The sequence below is a fragment of the Chelonia mydas genome, chromosome 5 (assembly GCF_015237465.2).
Source record: "Chelonia mydas isolate rCheMyd1 chromosome 5, rCheMyd1.pri.v2, whole genome shotgun sequence".
Taxonomy (NCBI): Eukaryota; Metazoa; Chordata; order Testudines; family Cheloniidae; genus Chelonia; species Chelonia mydas.
The window spans coordinates 120,133,354-120,159,002 of NC_051245.2; the positions used below are offsets into that span (position 1 = coordinate 120,133,354).

Below are 25,649 nucleotides of genomic sequence, written 5' to 3' on the forward strand. Positions count from 1 at the left end.
AGGTTTAGGTTGGATATTAGGAATAACTTTTTCATAGGAGGGTGGTGAAACACTGGAATGCGTTACCTAGGGAGGTGGTGGAATCTCCTTCCTTAGAAGTTTTTAAGGTCAAGCTTGACAAAGCCCTGGCTGGGATGATTTAGTTGGGGATTGGCCCTGCTTTGAGCAGGGGGTTGGACTAGATGACCTTCTGAGGTCCCTTCCAACCCTGATATTCTATGATTCTATGAATTGAAAGATGCCTACTAACTTTAACATGCATAAACTTAGGTTAGCCACCATATGGCCTTATCTGACTGTCCACCATGTTTATAGTTTAAGTATTTCTGTGTGTGAAATTACACTTGAAATTACTCTGCTTTAGTTTAGCCCACTGCAAAATACAACAGACCAAATTTAAGCCTAGTGGTGAGACACAAACATTTAATTTTCTTTAATGTGAGTTGCAACTGCCTAAGCTCATGGTGAATCTGGTTCAGTGTCTTTCAAGCTAAGTATATAAATCCAATGAAAATGGAAGCATTGCCTAATTCCATCTATATTTGTGAGACCTTAAATAAGAGTTAAATTTTGAAATTCAGAAATTTCCAACAAAATTTTTAAATGCAAGGGATATACACTGACAATATTCAACATACTGTAGGGCTAATCTTTTTTTTTTAATTTTCAAAAATGTTCTGTAATGTTTAATTTCAAAAATTTAAAAGGGCAATTTAAAATAATTGCATAATTTCCTACTTCTTATCTCAACCAGCCCTGATAGAAGCATATATAATCATTTTTGTATCTGTTATTGTGCATTGTCATGTACTGCATTTACAATCCATTTTCTTAGTGGCTCTAAATTGGAGACAAAAATAAAACCCTAATCAAGGTCATGTGAATAATCTTTACTTATATGTGTAAGGGCTGCAGAACAGGAGCTGCTTATGATACTTTTACAAATGCCATTACCCCCACCCTTCCTAACAGAGACCAAATGTCACCAATAATTTACATGGGATGTTGTTTAGATACGAACATTGAAGGCTCCTGTAGTGGTGTGTTCATCCTACCCCAGCCTTGAAAGAGTGAAAAGGGCTAATTAATTTGATAGCCACACCTGAGGGGAATTTGACTGGATAAGCAACTCCTGACTGGGAATAGAGCGCAGTTGAGGATTAACAGGTCGGGGTATGATAGAGCCAGGAAGCTGGCAGCAGAAAGGGGCTTCAGTTAGGGTTTCCAGGTGTCTGGTTTTTGACGGGGACACCTGGTCGAAAAGGGACCCTGGCAACTCTGGTCAGCACTGGTGACTGGGCCGTTAAAAGTCCAGTCTGTGGCGCAGCGGGACTAACGCAGACTCCCTGCCTGCCCTGGCTCTGCGCCGCTGCTGGAAGTGGCCATGTCCCTGCAGCTCTGGGAAACACGGCCAATGGGAGCTGCGGGGGCAGTGCCTGTGGGTGATGGCACAGGTGCCTTGGGGCTGCAGGGACATGTGGCCGCTTCTGGGAATCACCTCAGGTAAGTGCCGCCCATAGCCTGTCCCGCACCCTGAACCCCCTCCTGCAGCCCTGAGCTCCCTCCTGCACCCCACCTTCTTCCCGGAGACTGCACTCCCTCCTGTACCCCAACCCCCCTGCCGCAGCTCTCAGCCCTCTCCTGCACTCTGAACCCCTCGGCCCCAGCCTGGAGCCCCTCCCCCACATCCCAACCTCCTGCCCCAGCTCAGAGCCCTTCCTGCACCCCACACCAGAGCCTGTGCCCCCAGCCAGAGTCCTCACCCCCTTGCCCCCCAACCTCCTGTCTCAGCCTGGAGCCCCCTCCTGAACCCTGAACCTCTCATTTCTGGCCCCACCCTGGAACCTGTACCCCCAGCCCAGAGCCCATACCACCTCCCACACCTCCAATCCCCTGCTTCAGCCCGGATCCCTCTCCCGCACCTTGAACTCTTTATTTCTGGCTGCACCCTGGAGCCCACACCCCCAGCTGGAGCCTGCACCCCCTCCTGCAACCCAACTCCCTGAGCCAGCCTGGTGAAAGTGAGTGAGGGTGGGAAGAGTAAGTGACAGAGGGAGGGGGATGGAGTGAGTGGGGGCTGTGGCCTCAGAGAAAGGGTGGGGCAGAGCCAAAGAGAAGGGACGGGGCAAGGATGTTCGGTTTTGTGTGAGTAGAAAGTTGGCAACCCTAGTCCCTGGGCTGGAATCTCAAGTAGTGGGTGGACCTGGATTCCCCTACCAGCCACTGGGGAAGTGGCACAGTCAGGAAAGTGAATTTGGAGACTGCTCTGAATGGTTTGTCCTGCGGGACTTAGGTACCCTGGAAGGGGAGGACTGTGGTAACCTGGCTAGAGGGCCAACTGACAAAGAGCGAGCACCCTGAGTTGCAGAGAGAGATGGCAAGGGGCATAAATGAGCAGCAGAAGGGGGTGTCAGATGTGAGTGTAGCTAACCCTGAGAGCAGCCAAGAGGAGGTGCCCCTAGGGGTGAGTGTATCCTGTGACCACTTCATGTTAAGTAAAGGGCTAAAGGAGAAAAAAAGTGCCCTATCCTAGATTTTGTTTTCTTGTAGTCAGGCCTTATATTCATAGAATATCAGGGTTGGAAGGGACCTCAGGAGGTCATCTAGTCCAGCCCCCTTCTCAAAACAGGACCAATCCCCAATTTTTGCCCCAGATCCCTAAATGGCCTCCTCAAGGATTAAACTCACAACCCTGGGTTTAGCAGGACAATGCTCAAACCACTGAGCTATCCCTCCCCCCTCTTGTCACTGGGACACTTGATCCTTGCTGAATTTTTTTTTTTAAATCTAAAAATAGATAAGGGAAAGGTGATGTTTTGGCATGTAGGTTGAGAAAGAAAGATCTGCCTGGCTGCTCTTCAGTGGAATTGTGTGCTGACATGGACAACATTTGCTTTGGGGATCAACCTCAAGCCTCCAGCTGTCCAAATAGTAAAAATCACGTTGTGTAAAAATGATATACAACTTCTCTCCATGGTGCTGGTGATTCCTGTCGGATGTCACTTTTCCCTTTGTGTAAGCACTAAACAAATTCCCTAGAACGGTGCTACAGGGAGCAGAAGTTTTGGATATGCTGGCATTTGACTGAGATGTACAACTAGACTTCTGACAACTTCTGTTATTTCAAGGTCCCATAGTATTTTTCACAAGAAAGGGATTTTAATCCCAGTGTCATGGCCAAATTCTATAGGTAGCCAATTTCTGCCTCTCTGAAACTTTCTGAAACTCTCCTTTGAGTTTTGATTCGATGTGATTTTCTGTTGTCCCTCCTAAACTGTTAAATAGTGTAATTCGATGCTATTCTTTAGATTCTCCCTAGAGATGGCTCTACTTCAATGGTGGGTGAAGTGTTTTCTGCATGAAACCAGTAAATTCTTTAAAAAAAAAAAAAAAAAAAAAAAAAAAAAAAGCTTTCAGAACATTTTCAGGAATGAAGGCCTTGCATAAAGTATTATTCTCTGGATATTATTGTCATGGTACCAGCTGTATGAGTCCTTCAGCATCTTCAAGCCTCAGAGGATTAGTCTTTCAGTCTAGGATGTTTGTTGTTATGCAGTCATTAACTCAGTTATGTAGGACATTAAATTGTCATGCAATATATAGAATTCTCATGTTCGAACAAGCCTCATATTTAATTGAACTAGAGGCTGGTGTGTTTATTATTGCATACACAGATAAGCTTTCTTTGTCCTTTATCTCCTAATAGTAGCTAGGTTTGACTTGAACAATCGAAACTTGTGAGAATGAACATTATAAGAATTTGGAAAATATATATTCTAACTAGAGATCTCTATATTTATTCAGGTGATGTAGACTTGATACTGTTTGTGGGTTACCCAAGGACAACAATTTTCATTTTAACTGGGGAGAACTCTACGCAATAAACATCAGGAGTTCAGTTGCACAAAATAGACGTATGGCTTTAAAATATTTAGTTTGAAAATGACCTTGCTAAATCTTGCTAAAAAGTTATATTTCGTAGTGCAGCGATAAAATGCCATCATCCTCCTGGAGGTTTTTGTATATAAATGACTTTTTTCATTTGAGGAAAATACAATGCAAGTTCTATTCATATTAAACAATGAAAATGTAAAACAATGTGACAGAAATTCATTTCTGGTAAAAGGTTTCTTGCAATGCATAGGTCAGAGTCATCTGTAAAGATACAGCAGGAATTTAGCCCTCGTATATGTCAGCTTTCACATAGCTGGAGAAAATAACTAGGCAATCCCATTTTAAGTAAAACTGTTCAATTGAATTGGATTCAATAAAGATATTAAAAATAATCCACCCAGTAATGCTTCAAATTTAAGACCATTCGCACTGGAATAGTTATAGTCCATGTAATGGAAAGCTTCTTTTTAGAAAAGACAAAGGAGCAAAATGCTAATTTATGAGTAGTATCCAGTAAGATTTCATGTTTGGGATTAAAGACCCAACGGGCATAACACTTAACTTCTCAGATCAGAAAAGGCAACACCGAGTAACTACATGATTCACTGTGTGGTGGTATGTGTTCCAGATGTACTAAGAGCTCCATCACAGTGTGGGATGGTCCCTTTGAGGGAGTTAGACAAAGCCCTGCTTATGACTAACTAGGCTGCCTCCCAGGTCCTATAACAAAGACCAACAAATAGCTTGGAGGGGAGAGGGATACAGGCGTTGGTCACCTTGGCCAGCAGCTCTGAGGTCAGGGAAAGGTTCTGGGAGTGGGGCTTACCACAGCAGGGAGGTGAAAGACCTGGCTGGGGATACTTGCTGCATAGGCAGCAGTAGGAGCCCTATGAGACAGAGGCTGGAGGTCAGACTTGGTCTGGTTTACCTGTCTTGATTGATATAGAACTGTGTGTGTGAGCAACAAACAAATCCCTTGGAAAAGGGAATGAAATACCGACAGTGGCAGGAGCTTCATTAATGCACTGACTGGTGACTTGATCTCTTGGCTAAAGTGAAGATTGGGAAACTGAGGCAGGGGCCATGTCTGATGCTGAGTGTGGAAAGAAATTGTTCTGGGCCTGATTCTGCCATCTTTACTTGTGCTGAATTGTACCTTCAATTGGGCTCGATTTTTTTGGGCGGGGGAGGGGTTACTTTTGTTTCTCCCCAATTACCCATTTCTTTCTTCCCCTGTTTTTCCCTGTTTTTGCCACTGGAAAGGAGAAAGACCATCCAGAAAAATGGAAAACATCTTAGGGTGGGGTTATTTGTTTTTTTTTTTTTTTTGGCAACCATTCACAATTTTGATTAAAATATCTTTTTAATCCAAAAATTTCCATGAAAGTCTCTCACCATTTGATGAACTCCAGTTACCACCTCTAAATCTGTTTCTAAGCCCTAATTTGTATTAATGTATTATAGAAGTAATAAACTGATTAAGGCTGGAAGGAAGGACACTTGCATGCTATATTCTTTCCTGTAACACTCTCATATCTCAAAGGAAAATACCCCTCATACTCAAGCCTGAAGTCCAAACTAGCAAAGCCAAAACTTACATGCATGTAAGAGAAGTTTGGAGTCATAGGCAACATGATGAAAAAGCATTAGCAATATCTGTCTTCCATTGGTGTCTAACTGTTTACCTGTCTCTTGGTGTAACCCACAGACAGGCATTTGAGTGAGCTGAATGAGAAGTGGAGCAGTTCATTGTAGGTGGTAAATCTGACTAAGGCTGATTTCAAGTTACTGCTAAACAATTTTTTTAAAAAGGAATAATGAGCTATGAGTTGAAGGTCCTGAGACTTCAAAACCAAGCTGCTTAGCCAGATTTGTGCCTTTCTGTTTTATTCTTTGGACGCAAATTAAGTCCTGATACAATCGTACAAAACCTGCATGTGGAACTACTTCCTTTAGGGATGCCTTAGGGTACGCTTACACTGCAGCTGAGATCATGCTTCCTAGCTTGGGTAGATGGACGTGTGCTAGCTCTGCTCTAGCTAGAGTGCTAAAAATAGCAGCGTAGCCGGGGGTAGCTCAGGCTGAGTATGTTCCTTTGGGGTCTGGGTGGGTTTGTACTCGGGCGGCCAGCCTGAGCTGTTGTCCATGCTATCTCCACCTACACTGCTATGTTTAGTGCCCAAGCTAGCTCATCTGTCTACCCAAGCTGGGAAGCACTATTCTGGCTGTTCCTTAGTGGCAGGTATCTTGTATATAAATTAATTCAGCCATGAGCATGCTAAACTTTATCTTTAATCTCACGTTAAAATGACTTGCATTAATATGACGCTTTGACCGCACTCCTGTCCCTGTTATTTCATTAGTTGTTCCCCCGTATTTATTTGGTATCCAGGTCTTGTGGATCCCCCTCTTAGGCGGGGGGGGGGGATCCTTTTGCAGTGGACGGGCTTTGCCCGCCGACTTCCCGGATCCCAATAGGATTAATATAATCTCAGAGGGGTAGCCATGTTAGTCTGGATCTGTAAAAGTGGCAAAGAGTCCTGTGGCACCTTAGAGACTAACAGACGTACTGGAGCATAAGCTTTAGTGGGTGAATACCCACTTCGTCAGATGCATGTAGTGGAAATTTCCAGAGGCAGGTATTTTAAAGGTAGGTAGCCATCCTGCAGCAAAAAAACTTCAGGACCAGACTTCAACGAGAAACTGCTGAGCTTCAGTTCATTTGCAAATTTGACACCATCAGCTCAGGATTAAACAAGACTGTGAGTGGCTCGCCAACTACAAAAGCAGTTTCTCCTCCCTTGGTGTTCACACCTCAACTGCTAGAAGAGGGCCTCATCCTCCCTGATTGAACTAACCTCGTTATCCCTAGCCTGGTTCTTGCTTGCATATTTATACCTGCCTCTGGGAATTTCCACTACATGCATCCGACGAAGTGGGTATTCACCCACAAAAGCTTATGCTCCGATACGTCTGTTAGTCTATAAGGTGCCACAGGACTCTTTGCCGCTTTTATTAATATAATAGATATTTCACATATCTGGTCGTGATTTCTGATGCACTCAGACTTCTACAAACAGTGCAGGGTTTGTTCTTCCACAAGTTTTATTGTAAGTTAATTTGGATCATATCAGCTCAAAAATGATTGGAATTTCAAGTCCGCGGTGCTTGTTCTGTAAGTGCTGATAGTAAAGTCTCATCTATGCTGTAGAAAATACTGGGCCAGGGGACTTGATTATATCACAGTGGTCTCTTGACAAGCTAAAGCCTTGCACAGTGTTGGGACAGAGGGTTTCTAACTGTGGGCCTGAATCTCCTAATTCTAGAGCAGCGGTAGTCAACAGGTGGACGGTGGGCCAAATCTGGATCTCCAGATGCTTTTGAACTGACCCCCAAATCTTTTTATTTACTCAACATTATTGTGGTTTTTTTTATTATTATCTCTGGAGCGTGGACCTTGACCATATCTTGACCTAAAATTTGGACCTTGACAAATATAGGCTACCCCTGCTCTAGAGCTTTGGCCCAGAGCCATACTCACCCTGTCTGTTTCTGGTTTATAAAACACTGTCCTCCAGTAATCTAGCAGACAAAAGCACAACAAGATGCAATGGCTGGAAATTGTAGCCAGACAAATTCAGACTGGAAAGAAGTCTCAGATGTTTAACATTTTCGGGCTCATAGCTTCCATGAACGTTGATTGTAGGAATGCTTCCTTACTTAGGACGTAATGGATCAAAAATTCAATCTTGCCGGGAACAACTGAAATGAGAGGACCCAAGATTATTGGTCGGCTTCCCAAGAGGAGACAGTAGAAATAACTTTGATTCTCTCCGTTGTGCCAATTCTCCTTACTACGCGCTCTCCTCCCTTCTGGAGTCAAGTACTCAGTGAATGTCAGTGAGCATACCTGCCTCCAAATCACTCACACCAGCTGAGACTGTGGTCCCTAGTGTTCCAGAGAACTGGGGGAAGGGGGAAAGGATGAGGAGCCACAATATTGCTGCAAGAGATGGTGATACTCCTATTATAGCATAAACCCAGTGAACCCAAAAGTCTTCAATGGAGCAATCTGGCCCAGAGTATTTTAAAACATCTCCAGCAAAAGCCCTTGATCTGATTGTGCAGCATGAATCATGGCTGAGTCCAAGTCCAAGCGGCTTTTTAAACCTGTGTTTTGACAATGAGGTTCATAGTGCATTGACTTGTTAATGCGAATGAAAATGCTGGGACCAACTTCCTGAAATCTCAATTTTTCAACATTACAGCCCTGGTTATTTCAAAACCTATTGCCAGAATGTTTGTTCTCTTCCTCTCCATGTGATTAAATAACCATTCAGTTGGAAGGAAAAGCACTCTAGTTAGTTTATTGCAGAAAGATTAGCATAAACCGCCTTTAAATAATAATTTCCTCATACATTATATTCTAACTGTTCATTCTTTGGGGCCAAATAACTTCAAAACCTGTAGTTTTTGTAGGCTGCAACTTTTGGATCTGACCTCAGCAACGGGGACATGGTACTGTGAGATTATTGGCTGGCTTAATCACTGTCACAGTTCCTTCTAATTAACGGTACTGCACAGCCATGCATAATAATGCAGGGGTACCTGCTGTAGTGTATTTAGGCATTAGAGGAAATTGGTAATTACTGCAGAGCGCACAGAGTCTGGATGTAGTGGGAGGAGTAGGATACAGTGGTTGTTCTGGCTTGTGATCAAACAAAATAGATTTTTGCATAGTAGTGATATCTGGAAGCTAAAATTATTCAAACTGAGGGGAGCGAATCGGTGAGTTCCCATCCCCATCATCCATTTCTATTAACGCCTCATTTGAATCTCATACTTAAGCACGTTTAATAAGAAATCTGAGAAAGTACTGTGATCTTCAAAGGAGAATGTCAAAGGCACAAAGGGAAGTGGGTGGCCACCTCCCTCTGGCTTTCACTGTCCTGCGCCCCTCTGAAAACATTCTCCTTCACTTACAGTTCTGTGAAAAGGAATGTGCCCATTGCACCGAGTCCAGTGGCCTTCTTCTCCACCTCCATATAGGGAGCAGCCGAGGGTAGCTGAGGGAAGTTTTTGCAACCTTTTGCCATAATTCACTCAGCTCTGAAATTTGGTCCTCTTGATAATTTGTTCAGTGTTTGCTCTATTGCTTCTGGTGACATTTTGCACTTGATCCCACCTCTCCTGCTTTGTGCTGCGTAGCTGGGCTCTCCTTGCCAGCTATGCTGCTGCTTAGAGCTGGTTGGCAAAGGTTGGGGGTTGGGGGGGAGGGAGATGCAAAAATTGTGATTCCTAGAGCACTACCACACATGAGGAAATCTCCCAGCCCCGCACTGGTAATCTGAATAGGAAAGCATTGGTAATATTGCACCGGTCCAGACTGGATTAGTGAGCACTGACCAATTCAGAAGTAAGTGAATTGCTGCTAAATGATCTGGAACTGGTTTAGTAACAAATCTCTATTACACATTACCAAATGCATTTTTCAATGAAGTGCTTGTGTTGATCGCTGCCGTATTCGCTCATCTTTTATTTAATAGGAAAGTAAATATTTGCATAAAATCAACTCAGTCTTGCTGGGACTGAAGATCATTTATGCATGCTAGGCTTACAGGGATTATTTTTTAAAAATAAATGCAAGTACAGCCCTGGGTATATACAGGACCCATTGAGTCCTGAAACAACGTGTGCCTCTGGGAGTCCTCTGCTGCTTTGAGAAGATGGGCACGCTTTTGTATGGGGAGGAAACAGGTCAGGTAACACACAGACTACTTTTGCTCAAAATTAATTCACTCCAATGCTCAGGATAAGTAAGTAAGGGCTCCCCCCCACCCCCCGCCTCCCCGAGGAAAAAATAGGCATGTATCACTTTAAATTTTCACCAGGGCGCATTCATTGTTTAGTACAAGGCATGATGGAGCATTGCACAGAGTGAGGACTACATGCTGTGATGTGGTGCCTTTTCTGTCTTTCCTTCAGCAGTATTTTTGGCCATTTGGGTTCTCCAGATCAGGCTTATCTAGTTTTTTAGTGTTCCCCCGCCCCCGCCTCAAAGTTGGCTGGTCCACTGGGGGAAATGGGACCCTGGATGTTCATTCTGAGTCAGGTACTTTCTCATACAATGCTGACATTAGCTGAGTCACTGCACAGACAGAGCTTTATTGGCTTTATACAATGACTAGTGTCATGAATGGTAAGAAACATCCCCATGTTCCAGGATGGGGAACAGAGCTTGGGTAAAGGACCACCACTTCGCCCACACTCTTGATTGTTACAAGCTCTGTGTGGTGGTCTCAGATTCAATTCGTGCTTGGCAAGGCACTTTGCATGAAAGAGGTGATGTAAGTGTAAAGTATTTTAATCATCTTGTGATCAGGCCGGCTGTTTGAGTGACATTCCCAATCCAGAAAGGCCATTCGGTCAGACTGGGAGGCAGGACACAGTTCTTGGTTCTGTCATTGACGTGCTGGGTAACCTGGGTCAAGTCATTTCACCTCGGTGCCTCTGTTTCCCCTTATTATCAGTTTTCTGTCTAGACTGTAAATTCTTTGGGGCATGGACTATGCTTCACTTAATGCATGCAGTGCCTTATAGGATGTAGCTCTGATCTTGAGTGGATCTCTCAGATGCTACTGCAAATCAATTAATTATAAAGTAAATGGTAAAGAACACTGTGAATACAGCATGTGGCTTGTGAAGGCCTGACTCCAAAGGAGCCGAACACCCACAGCTCCCACTGGCTTCAACTGGACACTTGAGTTCTCAGCACCTCTGAAAATCTGACCCTCAATATATAACTCTCCAATATTCCCTATTTGGAAAGAAAATCTAAGCTACCAATGAAAAGACCACCACATTCAATGGAAAGAAACCCATTGCTTAGATTGTAAATTCCTTGGAGAAGGGGTCATCATTTGTTCCATGCTCGTACGGAACCGAACATAATGGGGTTCTGGTTCATGACCTAAATGCCACCACAATACTACTAAAAATCGACTCCCAAGGACTTTAGATCCAGCCCCCCAGTCCCCCGACAAACCTCCAGATAAGATACATTCTTTACATTAGAATTCTTATTCGGGGATGGGCTTGCAAACTTGCACTGCTATCTGTAAATGCCTTTTAAAAATCCTCCACAAACAATAAGTTTTTTGTTTCAAAGGCCAATTCAAAATAAAACCTTGCAAAAAGATGGTAGTGATAAGTGACTGCATTATGGATGCTGAGCAACTGCCATCTTCTTAATTCTTGCGGCTTCCACCTTCTTATTGCACTCCTAATATTTTTTCCAGATGCTTTATCAATAAATAAATCCCTCTTAAAGAGCTACCTCAGTGAACAACCTGTTTACAGTGGCATTAAATATTTTATCACTCCCTTTCCCGAGGTGCCTTGGAAATGGTATGAAGGAGCTAAAGCTTTTCAAGTTTCCTTGATAGAGATTCAGGTGATGCAATCCTTCTGTATACATTTATTGGACTAATTTTTTTTCCAGCTTGGAGCCTGGATGAAAGTGATACTTCAAATGCCATTTTTCAGGCTTAGTATTTTCTTTAGCTTTTAATAAATTGGCTGAGAAATATGATTCAAAAGGGAAGCCTCACAAAAGGGGACAACTGAGTGTGGATGGATAAGCAGACAAAAGTTTGGCCTAGTCAGAAGAGAGTTAAATACATTTGTTCTAGCTATAGAAAGCCATTCCTAAATTCCATGTAAATTAGGGGGAGGAAGAGCCAGTGTTGGTTCTCATCATGTCCTGCCTGACTCTCCTCTCCTTCTTCCACCCCTATGGTCTGTGCAAAATTCTCGTTTCTTCAGTGGTGTCTTGAAGGTTTTGTATGCGTGCATCTGTATAAATAAGTTTGTGGCAATTTTTGGCCAAGTACTCTATGCTCTAAACTTAAAGGGAAATGATAATTTAAAAAAACCCCCTAAACTCTACTTGTTTGCAAATGTTACTTACTACTTCGATGTTCCAACCAAGATCAGGGCCCCGCTGTACATATATGTAGTGAGAGACAATCCTGGCAGCAAAGAGCTTGCAGTCTAAATAGATAAGACCCTTGTTATCATCCCCATTTTACAGATGAAGGGTGAAATCCTGGCCCAGTGACAATGACAAAGCTCCCAATGACTTCACTGAGGCTACTATTTCACCCTACATGACTTGCGTATGATCAGACAAGAAGTCTGCGGCCACACTGGGAGTTTGAACCCAGATTTCCTGAGTCATAGTGCAGTGTCTTAATTGTCTTTACTCTCACCCTTGCACTCGGAGTAACAACCAACATTGGGAAAAATGCAATGATTGAAAAAAGACAAATATAGTGCCCGTCTTTAAAAAAGGGAAGAAGGAGAATCCAGGGAACTACAGACCGGTCAGCCTCACCTTAGTCCCTGGAAAAATCATGGAGCTGGTCCTCAAGGAATCCATTTTGAAGTGCTTGGAGGAGAGGAAGGTGATCAGGAACAGTCATCATGGATTCACCAAAGGCAAGTCATGCCTGACCAACCTGATTGCCTTCTATGATAAGATAACTGGCTCTGTGGATATGGGGAAAGTGATGGACATGATATATCTTGACTTTAGCAAAGCTTTTGATACGGTCTCCCACAGTATTCTTGTCAGCAAGTTAAAAAAGTATGGATTGGATGAATGGACTATAAGGTGGATAGAAAGCTGGCTAGATCGTTGGGCTCAACGGGTAACGATCAATGGCTCGATGTCTAGTTTGCAGCTGGTATCAAATGGAGTGCCCCAGGGGTCAGTCCTGGAGCCAGTTTTGTTCAACATCTTCATTAATGATCTGGATGATGGGATGGTTTCCATCCTGAGCAAGTTCGTGGATGACACTAAGCTGTGGGGAGAGGTAGATATGCTAGAGGGTAGGGATAGGGTCCAGAGTGACCTAGACAAATTGGAGGATTTGGCCAAAATAAATCTGATGAGGTTTAACAAGGACAAGTGCAGAGTCCAGCACTTAGGATGGAAGAATCCCATGCACTGCTACAGGCTGGGGACCGACTGGCTAAGCGGCAGTTCTGCAGAAAAGGACCTGGGGATTACAGTGTACAAGAAGCTGGATATGAGTGTGCCCTTGTCACTAAGGCTAACAGAATATTGGGCTGCTTAGTAGAAGCACTGCCAGCAGATCGAGGGAAGTGATTATTCCTTTCTATTTGACACTGGTGAGGCAATATATGGAGTATTGTATCCAGTTTTGGGCTTCCCACTACAGAAAGGATGTGGACATATTGGAGAGACTCCAGCGGAGGGCAATGAAAATGATTAGGGGGCTGGGGCACATGACTCATGAGGAGAGGCTGAGGGAACTGGGCTTATTTAGTCTGCAGAAGAGAAGAGTATGGTGAGGAGGGGACAGTGAATTTGATGGCAACCTTCAACTACCTGAAGGGGGGTTCCAAAGAGGATGGAGCTCAGCTGTTCTCAGTGGTGGCAGATGAGCAGAACAAGGATCAATGGTCTCAAGTTGCAGTGGGGGAGGTCTAGGCTGGATATGAGGAAACACTATTTCTCTAGCAGGGTGGTGAAGCACTGGAATGCATTACCTAGGGAGGTCGTGGAATCTCCATCCTTAGAGGGTTTTAAGGCCCGCCTTGACAAAGCTCTGGCTGGGATGATTTAGTTGGGATTGATTCTGCTTTGAGCAGGGGGTTGACTAGATGACCTCCTGAGGTCTTTTCGAACCCTAGTCTTCTATGATTGTAACCAAAAGGGACTAGAGAAAATAAATACTTGCTCTAGCCCTGTGGCAGTTTTCACTGCCGTATGTGTAGGTCTTCCATGGAGAAGGGGCGGGGAGGGAGAGAGAACACACTTTCAAAAATAAGTTGGGTTAGCAAGACCACAATTTGGCTGAGCGACTCATTTCAGATTCTACACATGCCCCTGCTTTTAATTATTTCTTTAAACTAACTTTCTTTGGTTCCACACACAACCTTCCTTAAAGATGGATGGTGAGATCCTCCACAATGGGATGTAATGCAGCCTGGAGCTAATCATTTGAACAGGGTTGGTGGGGGAAGTGGGATGATCCTCCCGCTACCTACAGTAATTCCCTAGGCCTGCCCTCTTTCCTTGCAACTATCATGACCACATGGAGGGGCTTATGTTTCTGCAGAGATGGAAGGGATGGGGCCACTGAAGTGCCTGTTCCCACTCCCTCCAACCTTCCATTCAGGGCATGGCAGATCCGGTGTATGGCCCTGTGTAGTGTCATCTGGTCCAGTTGGAGAGGACTGTTACAGTAAAGCTGCCAAAGCCTTTGTGTACAGCCTCTAGCCTCTAACTCTTCATACTGATTTTTTTAAAAAAGTGATTTTAACATGCTTGTGCTGTCAATGCATTACTGTGCAAATGGACTTTGCATGTCTGGGTTTCATTTAGAAATCTTTGGAATCCTTCCTATTCCATCAGTCCCTTCTCTGGAGTTCAGCCTACCTGATTGTCCTACTCCTTATCCTCCCCAAAAGCATGAAAAACTGTCCAGGTCACAGAATTCTTCTGACACAACACTCTCAATCATCTTGATTCCTGATTTTCTCTACAAGTTGTATGCCAAAAGCAGTGCTTTGGGAATTGTAACTAGAACCCGGCAGGAATCTTTCAAGACAATGTCAATTTGTCAAACAAAACTTACTTTCATCAGGCAGGTTTCTGAGGTCTATGATGGAATTTTGAGAGGGACTGAGCCCTATACCAGAACGGCCTAGTGGTCAGAGCACTCAGCTAGGATGTGGGAAAGCCAAGTCCCTATTCTGACTGATTTGGAACAGGGACACAAACCTGAGTCTCTCAGGTGAGTGCTCTATTTAGCTGTTCTGAGGTGGATCTTTTGGGTTTTGAAGGGAAAATAATATCTAAAGATATCATTTGCCTTCTGCTGCGGAATGAAAACAAACTTGAAAACCTCAAACTTTTGTGAAACCGAATTCTTGTTCAACCCTAATTGTTTTACTATGTACTTGCAGCATGGAAACTCATGAACTACGTGTGAGAATTGTGTTGAGAAAATGCGGAAGATCAGCTCATTCAATTTCTTTTAAAGATAGAGTTTAAAAGACGCATACAAATTGATACACTGTATATGTGCATCCAAACTTAACACACTTGTAGTCATCTATATTCCACTCTTTTTTTTAGAAATATACAAGAATCTGCACGTACATATGCATGACTTCTGATATCAAGATTCAAGTTAACACTGTTCAAAATCTTCCTATATAATTCTTTAGAACAAATTTTCTTCTGCTCCACTTCAGCTTTTAAAATGCACCATGGACTTGAGCCAAACCAACTTACGCACCATTTCTCCCTCTACTCATCTCCCTGCTCCTTCCACTAATTTAAGCACCACCGTTCTTCCTCTTTCCTTTCATGCAATTTTAACCACAGTTTGGTGCTAGAGTTTCTTTTTTGCAACTCCTACCTTCTGGGGGAGCCTTCTGGACCTACTTCTTTTTATTTTTCCCACTTTGAAAACATTTCTTCATTGTCTGTGTCCTTTAACTTCTGTACCTTTCCAGTGGATTCTGTAACTTCATTATTCAACTCTAAGATATTTTTTGAGATACAGTGTGCATGGAAGATGCTATATCTAATATAACTGCATTGTTTCAGCAATCTTTTTCTCTTCTAAAGCAAAGCTTTGAATGGGCAAAATAATCCAAACTCTTTCTTGATCGGAAGGGTTTCAGAAATGGTAAAATTAATGACCAGTCGCATCCACAGAATATGTTCCCCAGGTGGTGCAGATGTTTGATTTATTGACAAGTCAATATGCAGTGTGGGAATAGCATTCAAAGTGTAAGAACAAGAAATGTTATTCTTATAAAGCAATTTCAGGCACAAAGATTTCTCTGGCTATGTAACTGTGCAGTAGAAATTAGTTGTACTTTATCAGTTAACATTTTTAGGTCTGATTCTATTCAGTTATCATTCTTGTTTACCATATGTATAATGAATATGGTTCCCTCATTATGTTTCTTTTTTTGGGGGGACTGCAACAAGCAGATTAATCTACAGTAAAGGAGAGAAGTATGAAATAAAAGTCTTTATGGGCTGGGAATGTTTTTCTTTATCATTCAGCTATAATTTACACACTGAAATAATGATCAGCACAAAAGCCCTGAACAGTACGTCGCATGTCACTCTGGCTAGAATGTGTGTAAGAGCAGCTGTGGAGACCTGTCATAGATTTTTGCAGTCACTGTAGTGTTCCTCTGTGTGGCTTGTTTGTTTGCCACAACTCTATCAATCAGTTCTATTTTCTCCTCCTTCTTCTTCCCTCTGTTCTAATGACTCTGACAATCATGAGGAAGCAGATGTAAACTGCAACATGACTATAGCTTTCCAGGATCTCTCTTTTTGACAGAAAATTAGACTTGGGTTTTTTTTTGGTTGCAGAAAATTCATCAGACTCTAATGTCCAATTTATTATCATTTTTTGATGGGGAAAACCCCCAATTATTGGGAAATTTTTTTTCAAAAGAAAAGTAAAATGTGTTGAAGTTTTCAGCAGAAAACAAAATGTTCACTTTCATCTGAACCAATGCTAAGCGTGGGTTTGCCCTTCACCATGCACCCACTCACACCCCATTCTAGCTACCTCCGCATTCCATTTCTGAGTTCTGTCTGAGATGTAATTGCAGTTGGGTTTCCACTCTGCTTATCCAGAATACTTTGTCCAGTTCTGGAAGAACACTTCATCCAGTTCTCTGGGAGCTAAAAAACTCAGTTTGACTCCAGATTTTGTCACCCAAGTTCCTTTATTTGGCATACAGCAGTGCTACACTGAGTTGGTCAGAATCAAGCATGGGGGGTGGGTATGGGGGTACCACACATCCAAAGTTGTGCAGAAAACCTTTTTATATACATTTACACATTATATTGCATCACATGTTTTTGGCTTGGCTTGGTTACTCTGCAGAAATCAATCCCTGTTTAGCATGCTCTGTCCTTACACTGGTCATGTAGAACATGATCTTTACATTCAATGTTTGTTTTGTCCATTGTCCTTAGCATCAGAGTGTTCCTGCTTATGTTAAGCACATATAACATATTTTGTCCATTGTCCTTAGCACAGATATCCTGATTTTAGCATACTGCTTGTTAAGCCCCTGTTTACAACTTAACCTTCCATTCACCTTCCCAGTCGTGCCCGCTAAGAAATGAGGCAAGTTACTTACGTCAAGCTAGGCCTACAACTGCTAGCCTCTTTTTCCCAGGGTAGTTGTTTGGATGTCACTTTACATCCATTGTGACAATAGAACGCTGCAGTTGGCATAATCTGTAACATGCTCAGCAGGGTTCTCTAACTGTGATGGTTGAAATGGATGAAAGCAAAAAGATACTGAGATGTTGTACTCTACAAACTTTCAAAATGAATGAGGCCCCGACCTGATGAGTTAGACATGGCAGAGTGCCCCACATGAATGGCTGACTCTCATTAATGGCTAACCATGTACTAAAAGTGGTCCTTGTTCATATATTTGAACCTTGTTAGCAGGGATTCTGGATTTTTTTAGCGTCCCTTTCTTGAATAAAACACCTTCCTAGTTTGCCAGCTGTTTGAATTGTCCACTGGACTTTAACATCAATAATGAATTAACTAGCCTTGTTGGTAGTGGAAGCTACCACACCACCTTCTCTCTACTTTCTCAAGTGGCTCTTTCATTCTGGAAGCTCAGGATCCTAAATTCTTGTGCTGAGATAGGTTTCCTCCTCTTCCTTGGCCTGCCCCATCTGTTGGGAGTTTCGTTCCTTTTTCAGAGTTTCTCCCATACACTCAGTCGTATTACATAAAAGGCATACTGCAGTATATCAAATCACCTCTCTTCAGTGCTGCCTCTAATTATGATGCACGTTTAACTTCAGTCCACTCATTCTAAAATGAAAAAGTAGCATTAATTCGTTGTTTAAAACCATTCTCATTAGCTTCTCCTGGGAAACACAGGGACATTTCAATGAAAATGTGGCTTCTTCAGTCACTGGTGATGCAATGCATTATCTGCCAACTCCCCTGAATTACTGCCCCCTCAAAAAGGATGTGATCTGGTCATTAGAATGTTGCATAATGTATATGCACAAGGGAGACAAATTAAGGTTCACAATCAACCTTAATTCTGGCATTCCCTAATTTTTTTCAGAACTTCACTTTGTAACATTAATGTTCTTCTAATGTAGTTTTTGTGTCCTATAAATACACCAATGAATGTATCCCTAATTCATGAATGTATACCAGACATCTGCAGAGTGAGATCTTCAATTAGAATCCTCCTTTCCCTTTATCAGACATATTTTATAAATCCAATAAACAAAACTATAATGTTTTCTCTTAAATTTTAGCCATAGTTGTGAAAATAGCATTGTGGTCCATATAATACTCTGTGGACAAATTCTGAACTGGCGGGCATAGCAAACTGAATTCTGACGTATCCTTAGCAGTGTAGTATGACATTACATGCCATGAATGGATGTGCTGAAAGAGTGCTGAAATCCTGCTGTCTAATGAATATACTTGTCTTTGCTAGATTTATGGCTCTTTTTTAATAGCAATTACAGCATTTGAAATTATCCAGGACAGAGCCTACTTGTTTGAATTATTAATAGATAGCACAATAATATTTCTTTTCTAGGATCTGAATTCAAAGCGTGTTGTAAAATATAGTATCTTTACAAATATTTTGTTTTGCCAGAATCAGGCTCAGAATCATAGTTGATCCCTGCAGTCAAGATGATTGAGGTGGGTAAATGCTGAATTCTTAGCCCGGTTTGTTCTGTTTCCCATTGGAAGCACTTTTGCCACCACCAAAATCGTCACGAGCCCTCTAGCAGTATGCTTTGAATAGGATGATTAGATGCTATTTAGCCAGCAAAGTCATGAGTAGCAATGAAAAAGGGAGAGACCAGTAAAATGGACTCTGTTAATGGGAGGAGGTGGGAGAGGAAAATGAGTTTTTTGCGTTTTGTCTCTAGTCTTTAAAGTTTCTTAAACCCATATGTTGGAGGGTTGCCAGTTACTTTTAACTTAATCTTCTAACATAGCAACAATATGTTCTTTTTGGGTGGGATTCTCAAAAGTACTCCCATCTTGAAATCAATGGTAGTCTTCCTATAGATACTATTGGGAGCAGTTAGGTTGGAATTTTCACAAGTGCTTAATTCTGGTGCAAGTTCGCTTATTAGCTCTCTAGTATATAGTATCACATTACATATCAATATTGTTAGACACTTTTATACTATGTCTTGTCCTCCTGTTTCTATCAAAGTCTCATGCAAATAGTTGTGATGTGTGGAAGAGTTCCAGAAAGCTTTGGCAGTGGTGCTATTTAGTGGTAGTGAGAAATACCCTAGTGTAGGTGCTTTCTCTGGATCATTGAACACTTCTGAATCTACAAAATGTGGCTAAGATCCTGCAATTTGTTCCAGACAGGTAGACTCCTGCATCCATGAAAAGCATCAGTGAAACCTGGAGAGAACTGGAGAACTGAGGACCTAAGAATTTAATTTGGCAAGTCTAGGATTTCTTGCAAGATTTCTTTTCGGTCATTGGAAATACCCCAAGGACAGTAACTTTTTGTTTGTTTTTTGGCTAAATATGGAAATATTTTGAGTCAAATGTCAAAGTAATTACGAAACCTACCTTCCTTTTAAACCTCAAAAATTCACTTGGAGTTTTTGGTTGAGGCCTATTTCAATTTTACATTAACCTGTTCAACCATAAATACAGGTGTGAAGAATGAGATATTTCTTAGGTAGTCTGAGTCACTACCTCAAGCATGTTGCTGGACATACAGCCATTTGGAATGTCTCAAATAACACACTAACATTTCTGTTAATTTGCACATGTTATATGCTGTTTATTACAATTTATTTTCTCTTGGATTCAGGACTTTGATAGCACACATCTTTATTTCTAATCTGGAAACCTCCATTCAAGGAATGCATCACATCTAAAACTGAACTTTAATAACTGCCCCACAGAAGTAAGAACAACCCTTTGCTGTTACCTTAATATTCTTACTACTGAAATTCTGTATTTGAAGGGGATATTTCTAATCAGTTTACTTTAAAGCATGTCTATTGTTAAGCAAGCATAGAGCTTGACTATAAACAGAAATTGCAGTGGTTTAATGGGATGTGACATTACTCTAATTTAGTTAAAGCAATGCAGCTTTATGTGTAGACCAAGCCATTGTAATTTCTCTTTGTTTGTAGCCGGACTTTTTCCTCACTTGCACAATTTGATCTCCACTCTGTGGCAGTATTTAGAGACAGAACTCCTCAGTTCCTGTGCAGTCCCTCAAGCCATCCTTACTCTGAGATCTGTTTCAGAAACTGAGCATGATCCTGCAGGAGTCTAGCGGGGACCTGTAGAGAGAGAGCCCTCTGAATTTTTTATATAAAGTGAGACAGTTAAGTCTGGGGATGCCCCAAATAATCACCCTGTTGACCCTTCCCTAGATCTTAATCCTAGCCCCACACATAGCAATAGGACCATCATGGAGAGGAGTTGGTTACAGGACTCTTAGGGGAGAAGTTTATTTTGTAGACCCATCTTAATGCTAACGCTGGCTCAATTTCTAGCTATTAGTGATTTTCCCCAAGATCAGTGTACATCTTTCACCGTATCAACCTGTATCTAGAATCCTCCAGTTCTTTTGCCTTCCCCCCGTTCTTTTGCCTTCCCCCCTAACCATGGATGCTCTGAAACTGGAATGAAAAAGTAGACCTACTCTGCTAGTGATCGAGACTGGGATTGAAATGATGGAAGAAGCCAAACTGCTCCTACTATTTCACTTAGCCTTAAGTTATACACATTTTCAAATGTATAGAAATAAATCCAAGTCATCTGACGTTAACATAACAATACACAATTGTAATAGAACAAATATCCTATCCTTAAATTGTTATTAAAGCTTATATTTTCAGTAAGCCAAACCAAGACGGTGTGGCTCCATCTAATGATTTTCAAAGGGAGTGCGTTCCAAACCAGCCTTCCGGAGTCCTCCCAGGAGTTCTATTCTAGCATAATATGTGTTAAAAATGCTTGGATTGAATTTATTCATGCTGCAACCTTAACTATTTTTCTCTACAGAAAGGTGAGAGATTTATCCTTGGGAGAGGGGGAAGATGTTTCCCATTCAGTTACGATATTTCTTTCTCCATTTAGATTTCATTCATTTTAGTCACACAGATCTAGAAGCTCTGAACTCGATAATTGCAGTTCATTATTGTAAAAATGTTTCTGGTTTAGGCTTTTTGTGTGCAAACCAGAAATATTACTTCTGCCAATATTGCTGCTAGGTGGGATTTTATCACAAAGATTTATTTGTTTTCTATTCAAACAGCTGGCTTCTTGCTATTAATAAGAGAAAGAATTAGCCTAAGCTTTGTCTGATAAAGTGCCCAGGATAAACACTAGGGCCATTGGTTATAAAGCTACCTAATGCACTCAATCAATAATGACATGTTCATTTAGAAAAGGGCCCAGGCATTTCAGGTCTACTCAAATGATAAATCCTGGCTTTATAGTGATTTTAAATAATTCTCCTAATATGGTATGAAAGTAACTGAATCTCAGTCAAATTCTAATCACCAACTAAAGGGATGACAATTTTTAGGATTCTGGTCCTTAACCTTCATGCAGGGACCTTTCTTGATTGGTGAGGGAAGATGGAGGGCTTCCCAAAACCAGGCCAGCAGCAGGAAAGGAAGAAACATGATGTTATCATAAGTTTTTAATCATTCTGTAGCCATATGTTCCCTCTGAGTCAGTAACATGCCTGGATGGTGGTAGAGCTTGATTCAAAGCTCTTGAGCTCAAACTCCTTTTGACTTCAGTGGACTTGGATCGGGCCCATATAAAACAGATCCTGACTATTTGTGGTTGTTAATGATCCACTGACACTTTTCATAAGCATAGGATTGTTGTCCACAGAAGTCCTGGCGAATTTCCAACTTATAGTACTTGCATTCAGCCGCCTTAATGTCCCCCTGCAGTTTCAAGTAGTATTCTTTAGATTCTCTCAACCTGTGTTGTATACTGTTAAGCAGGTCTTGAGTTTCACCCCAGAGACGGTCTGGTCTGACTAGCGTAAGCATTTCTAGCGCAGGCGCTGTGGTATCCAGGCACTGATGACTGCAATATAGCAGAGGGTGGCAGCGATTCCTGAAGGTAATTCACATACCATTTTAAGCATACAAAACGTTGTGCAGGCCACAGTGACTGCTCTCTGGGTATGCACAAACCAGCAGCGCCGGTACCCAAGCAGGGGAGCAAGGGAACATCTAACGTCATAGTCCCCTGCATGAGTTAGCGACATAGAGCATGACAGAGCTACAACACACCAGTGACAATATCCAGGGGAGGAGACTTCTCCTGGCTTCACACCATTGCTCAAGTGTTATCTTTTTGACAACATCTAGATCGGCTTTCTCAGTAGAGATTGGTAGGTGTTCAGTAAGTGTGTGCCCATTGCTTCTCCATTTTTCCATGCTACCCTCAGCGTCTGGTTAATACACACTAGATAGTGCATCTGCCATGACTAAGGTTTTGTTTAGCACTTGGCTTAGGGTAACTGGTACCTTTGTAATCTCAATAGCCGTTTGTGTGTTCTGAGGGGAGCTCGAATCACAGGCTTTTTACAGAGTGGCTTCTATGGAGAGAGGATCTCTTTGGAACTCAAATTAACAGCCATAATCTTTCATGCCCAGCTATGAGGAAAAGCTGCTTTCAAGAGCACTGAATTTGGAAAAAGCTACATCCAAATAGAAACACAGACCATTGAAGCACCAGCAGTGGTTAGTGCCCTTAGTGAGGCATCAACAACCAGTTTAGCTGGTTTGTTTGGATCAAAGCAGTGCAAAATTACTGACTAGCGCAGTGGGGATCTGATCTTTGATTTAGGCCCATTAATGACACTGCTGTAAATGATAGCAAAGGGAAAAGGGTGAACTGTTGGAAACAGAGATAAAGCAAAACATAATAAAGAGGAAAAGATGGATAAGGGACGCAGATAAGTAAATGTTTCCCTTAACGCCCTCTCCTCCCTCCTCTGATCTTTCCTATCGTTTCCGGTGCTCAGAGGAAGAGGCTGGTATCGCTGACTCTGCAATGTCAGTAGCAGTTGCAGAGACAGATGTAGCACAAGCTGTCAGCTGTCCCTAGTAACTCTCTGTGTCAGCAACGCATAAGCACAGTACTCATCCCCTGCCTAGGATGCTTGCCTGACTTGGCCTGAAAGACATCTCTTTAATGGCTCTGACGGAGCAAGGGAGCCGAGTAATAGCATGTCTACAGGGGGACATTGAGGCTCCATTTACACGTTGGAGATTAGACTGGCAGGGCTATGTCGGTTTAGCTCTGCTGGCATACCCCTGTAGTGTAGACACAGCCTACACCAATGGAAGGGGTTTCTCCATCTCTCTGAATGAAATTAGCTATGTTGATGGAAGCATTCTTCCGTCAACATAGCTCACTTTACACTGTGGGGTAGGTCAGCGTAGCTACCTCAACCTAACTTTTAAGTGTGGACCAAGCCACAGGAAAGTTAGGTTAATCAACTACAGGTGTGGACTCAATGCATGCACATTAACTCCCCTCCCCCTGCACGGATGCTTTGATTCAGGGGTCAGGCTTGTATTTTAGTTCTCAAAACTAGTGACTTGGGTTTTGGCTTTTGCTCGCCACACCACCGAGCGGACGATGTGGCGGCAGCAGTAGGTCCTCCAGCCGCAGCAGAGGAAGTGGGAGGAGAATGAAACCGAGCAACTACAGGAGCTGTTCTTGGAGCAGCTTCACATGCATCATTGTTTCTGGGCTCAGGAAACCAGTATTGATTGGTGGGAGAGGGCTGTTCTGCAGACCAGGGATGACTAGCCGTAGCAAGAGAATTTCAGGATGGCGAAGGCAACCTTTGTTGAGATGTGCTAAACCAGCCCTAGAGCTGGAGTGGCAGCATGCCAACATGCAGTGCCCCATCCCCACTGAGAAACAGGTCACCACTACCCTCTGGAAGCTGGCTACCTCCAAATGTTACCAGTCTGTAGCCAACCAATATGACATAGGGAGATCGACTGTTGGGGCCATTGTCATGCAGGTATGTCGTGCCGTGCAGAAGGTACCATTGAACTGGATTATAAATCTTGGGAATGCACAGGTGATTATTGACAGCTTTGCACATACGGGGTTCCCAAACTGTACTGAGGCAATTGATGGGACCTATGTGCCTATCATTTGCCCCTGCATCAGGGCTCAGAATTTATAAACAGAAGTGATGTTTCTTAGTGGGTTCTCCAAGACCTGGCTGACCACAAACATAAATGCTGGGTGGTCTGGAAGGGTCCGTGGTGCTAGGATCTTTCACAACTTGGCTCTGTTGACCTGAATGAATAAAGGACAGTTTGCCCCAGAATCACTATGGACATGAATGGGGTGGCGATTGCTCTGGTTATCTTTGGAGACCCATCTGCCTCCCCAGTTAATGAATCCTTTCACAGGCTGCTTGGGCAGAAGGAAGGAACTGTTTAACTACTGCCTTATAGTTACAGAATGACAGTGAAGTCTGTGACTGGCCGTCTGAAAGGAAGGTGGCACAGTTTGCGGAATGGGCTGGAAGCTGCAGGAAAAAAACTTGCCTGAGATTACGGCTGCATGTTGTATTTTGCACAATATTTGTGAGATTAAGGGAGAAAGCCTTGGCGATGGAGGGGTGGTTGAGTTGCAGCGATTTGGACAGTGGGTTGAGGCACCAGCAGTGTACCCACTGAAAAATAAAAACAGCCAGGGCCAAGTTCTTCTTCAAGTGCTTGTTCATGTCAATTCCAACCAGGTGTGTGTGCCCATGTGCACTGTAGCCAGAAGATTTTTTCCCCTAGCAGCAATGGTAGGGTTGTCCTAGGCGCCCCCTGGAGTCGTGCCTTCATGGCGTTCAATATAGAGTCCTGCCAACCCTGCACCGCCTCAGTTCCTTCTTACCACCAGTGACGGTAGCTGGAACTGCCCTTTCTCTTCTCTTGCTTTGGCAAGTGTATTAGCTGTACTCTATATGCTGTCCATAGTTAGTTTCCACCAGTTAGTATAGCTAGTTTAGTAGTGTAAGTTTTAGTCATGGGGGTTTCCACCCCCCGATTCGTTACTGGGGAATGCCATGATTGCTGGGCTTTAAGACTTGCCAAGTCTGCTCTAAGTGCGTGCCGAAAAGTGACCCCCCCCCCCGCCCATACATCCTGCTTAAGGTGTCTTGGTGAGGGTCACCAGAAAGACGGCTGCAAGATCTATCAGGAGTTCTGACCGAGAACCATCAAGGTGAGGGAGCAGCATCTCAAAATCCTCCTTATGGAGGCAGCTCTCCGACCTCAGTTGGACCCAGGCACTTCGGATCATGCTCCCAGCGTGTTGTCTTCGGTGTGAAGAGCTCCGGCGCTGTCTTCAAAGGACCCGGCGCAAAGAAAGATGCCAGCAGGGAAGCTAGGCACAATCATGGAGCCTCTCGGGGGTCTTTTGAGCCTTTGGCACCAGTCCCAATTGCTGGCGCTTAAGAAAAAGAGTTCGGAGAGAGGTCGTTCTCCCTCGGCAAAACCCAGGGACCAGCCACCAGTGGCACCTCAGTCGGGCCGTGGCTTGGGGACTCAAAGTGGGGCCATGTTGACTCCTGCCCAAGCGAGGCAGTCAAGTCCAGGTCTGTCTCGCTCCATGCACCCATCGGAGTATCTACCTCTCCCA

At 43.1% G+C, this 25,649-nt stretch overlaps 1 long non-coding RNA gene across 2 annotated transcripts in view; it reads left to right on the plus strand.

Annotated features, from left to right (window-relative positions):
- The first annotated feature begins 1,188 nt into the window (after positions 1-1,188).
- The window catches only part of LOC122466060, a 42,546-nt gene continuing 18,085 nt past the window's right edge, over positions 1,189-25,649 (plus strand). The window contains exons 1-3 of one of the 2 annotated variants that reach the window (XR_006291276.1): positions 1,199-1,503; positions 18,619-18,665; positions 19,352-19,908. This is a non-coding gene — a long non-coding RNA (uncharacterized LOC122466060). Of the gene's footprint in view, positions 1,504-18,618; positions 18,666-19,351; positions 19,909-25,649 lie in introns of both variants that reach the window. The other variant, XR_006291277.1, reaches the window with a different exon arrangement.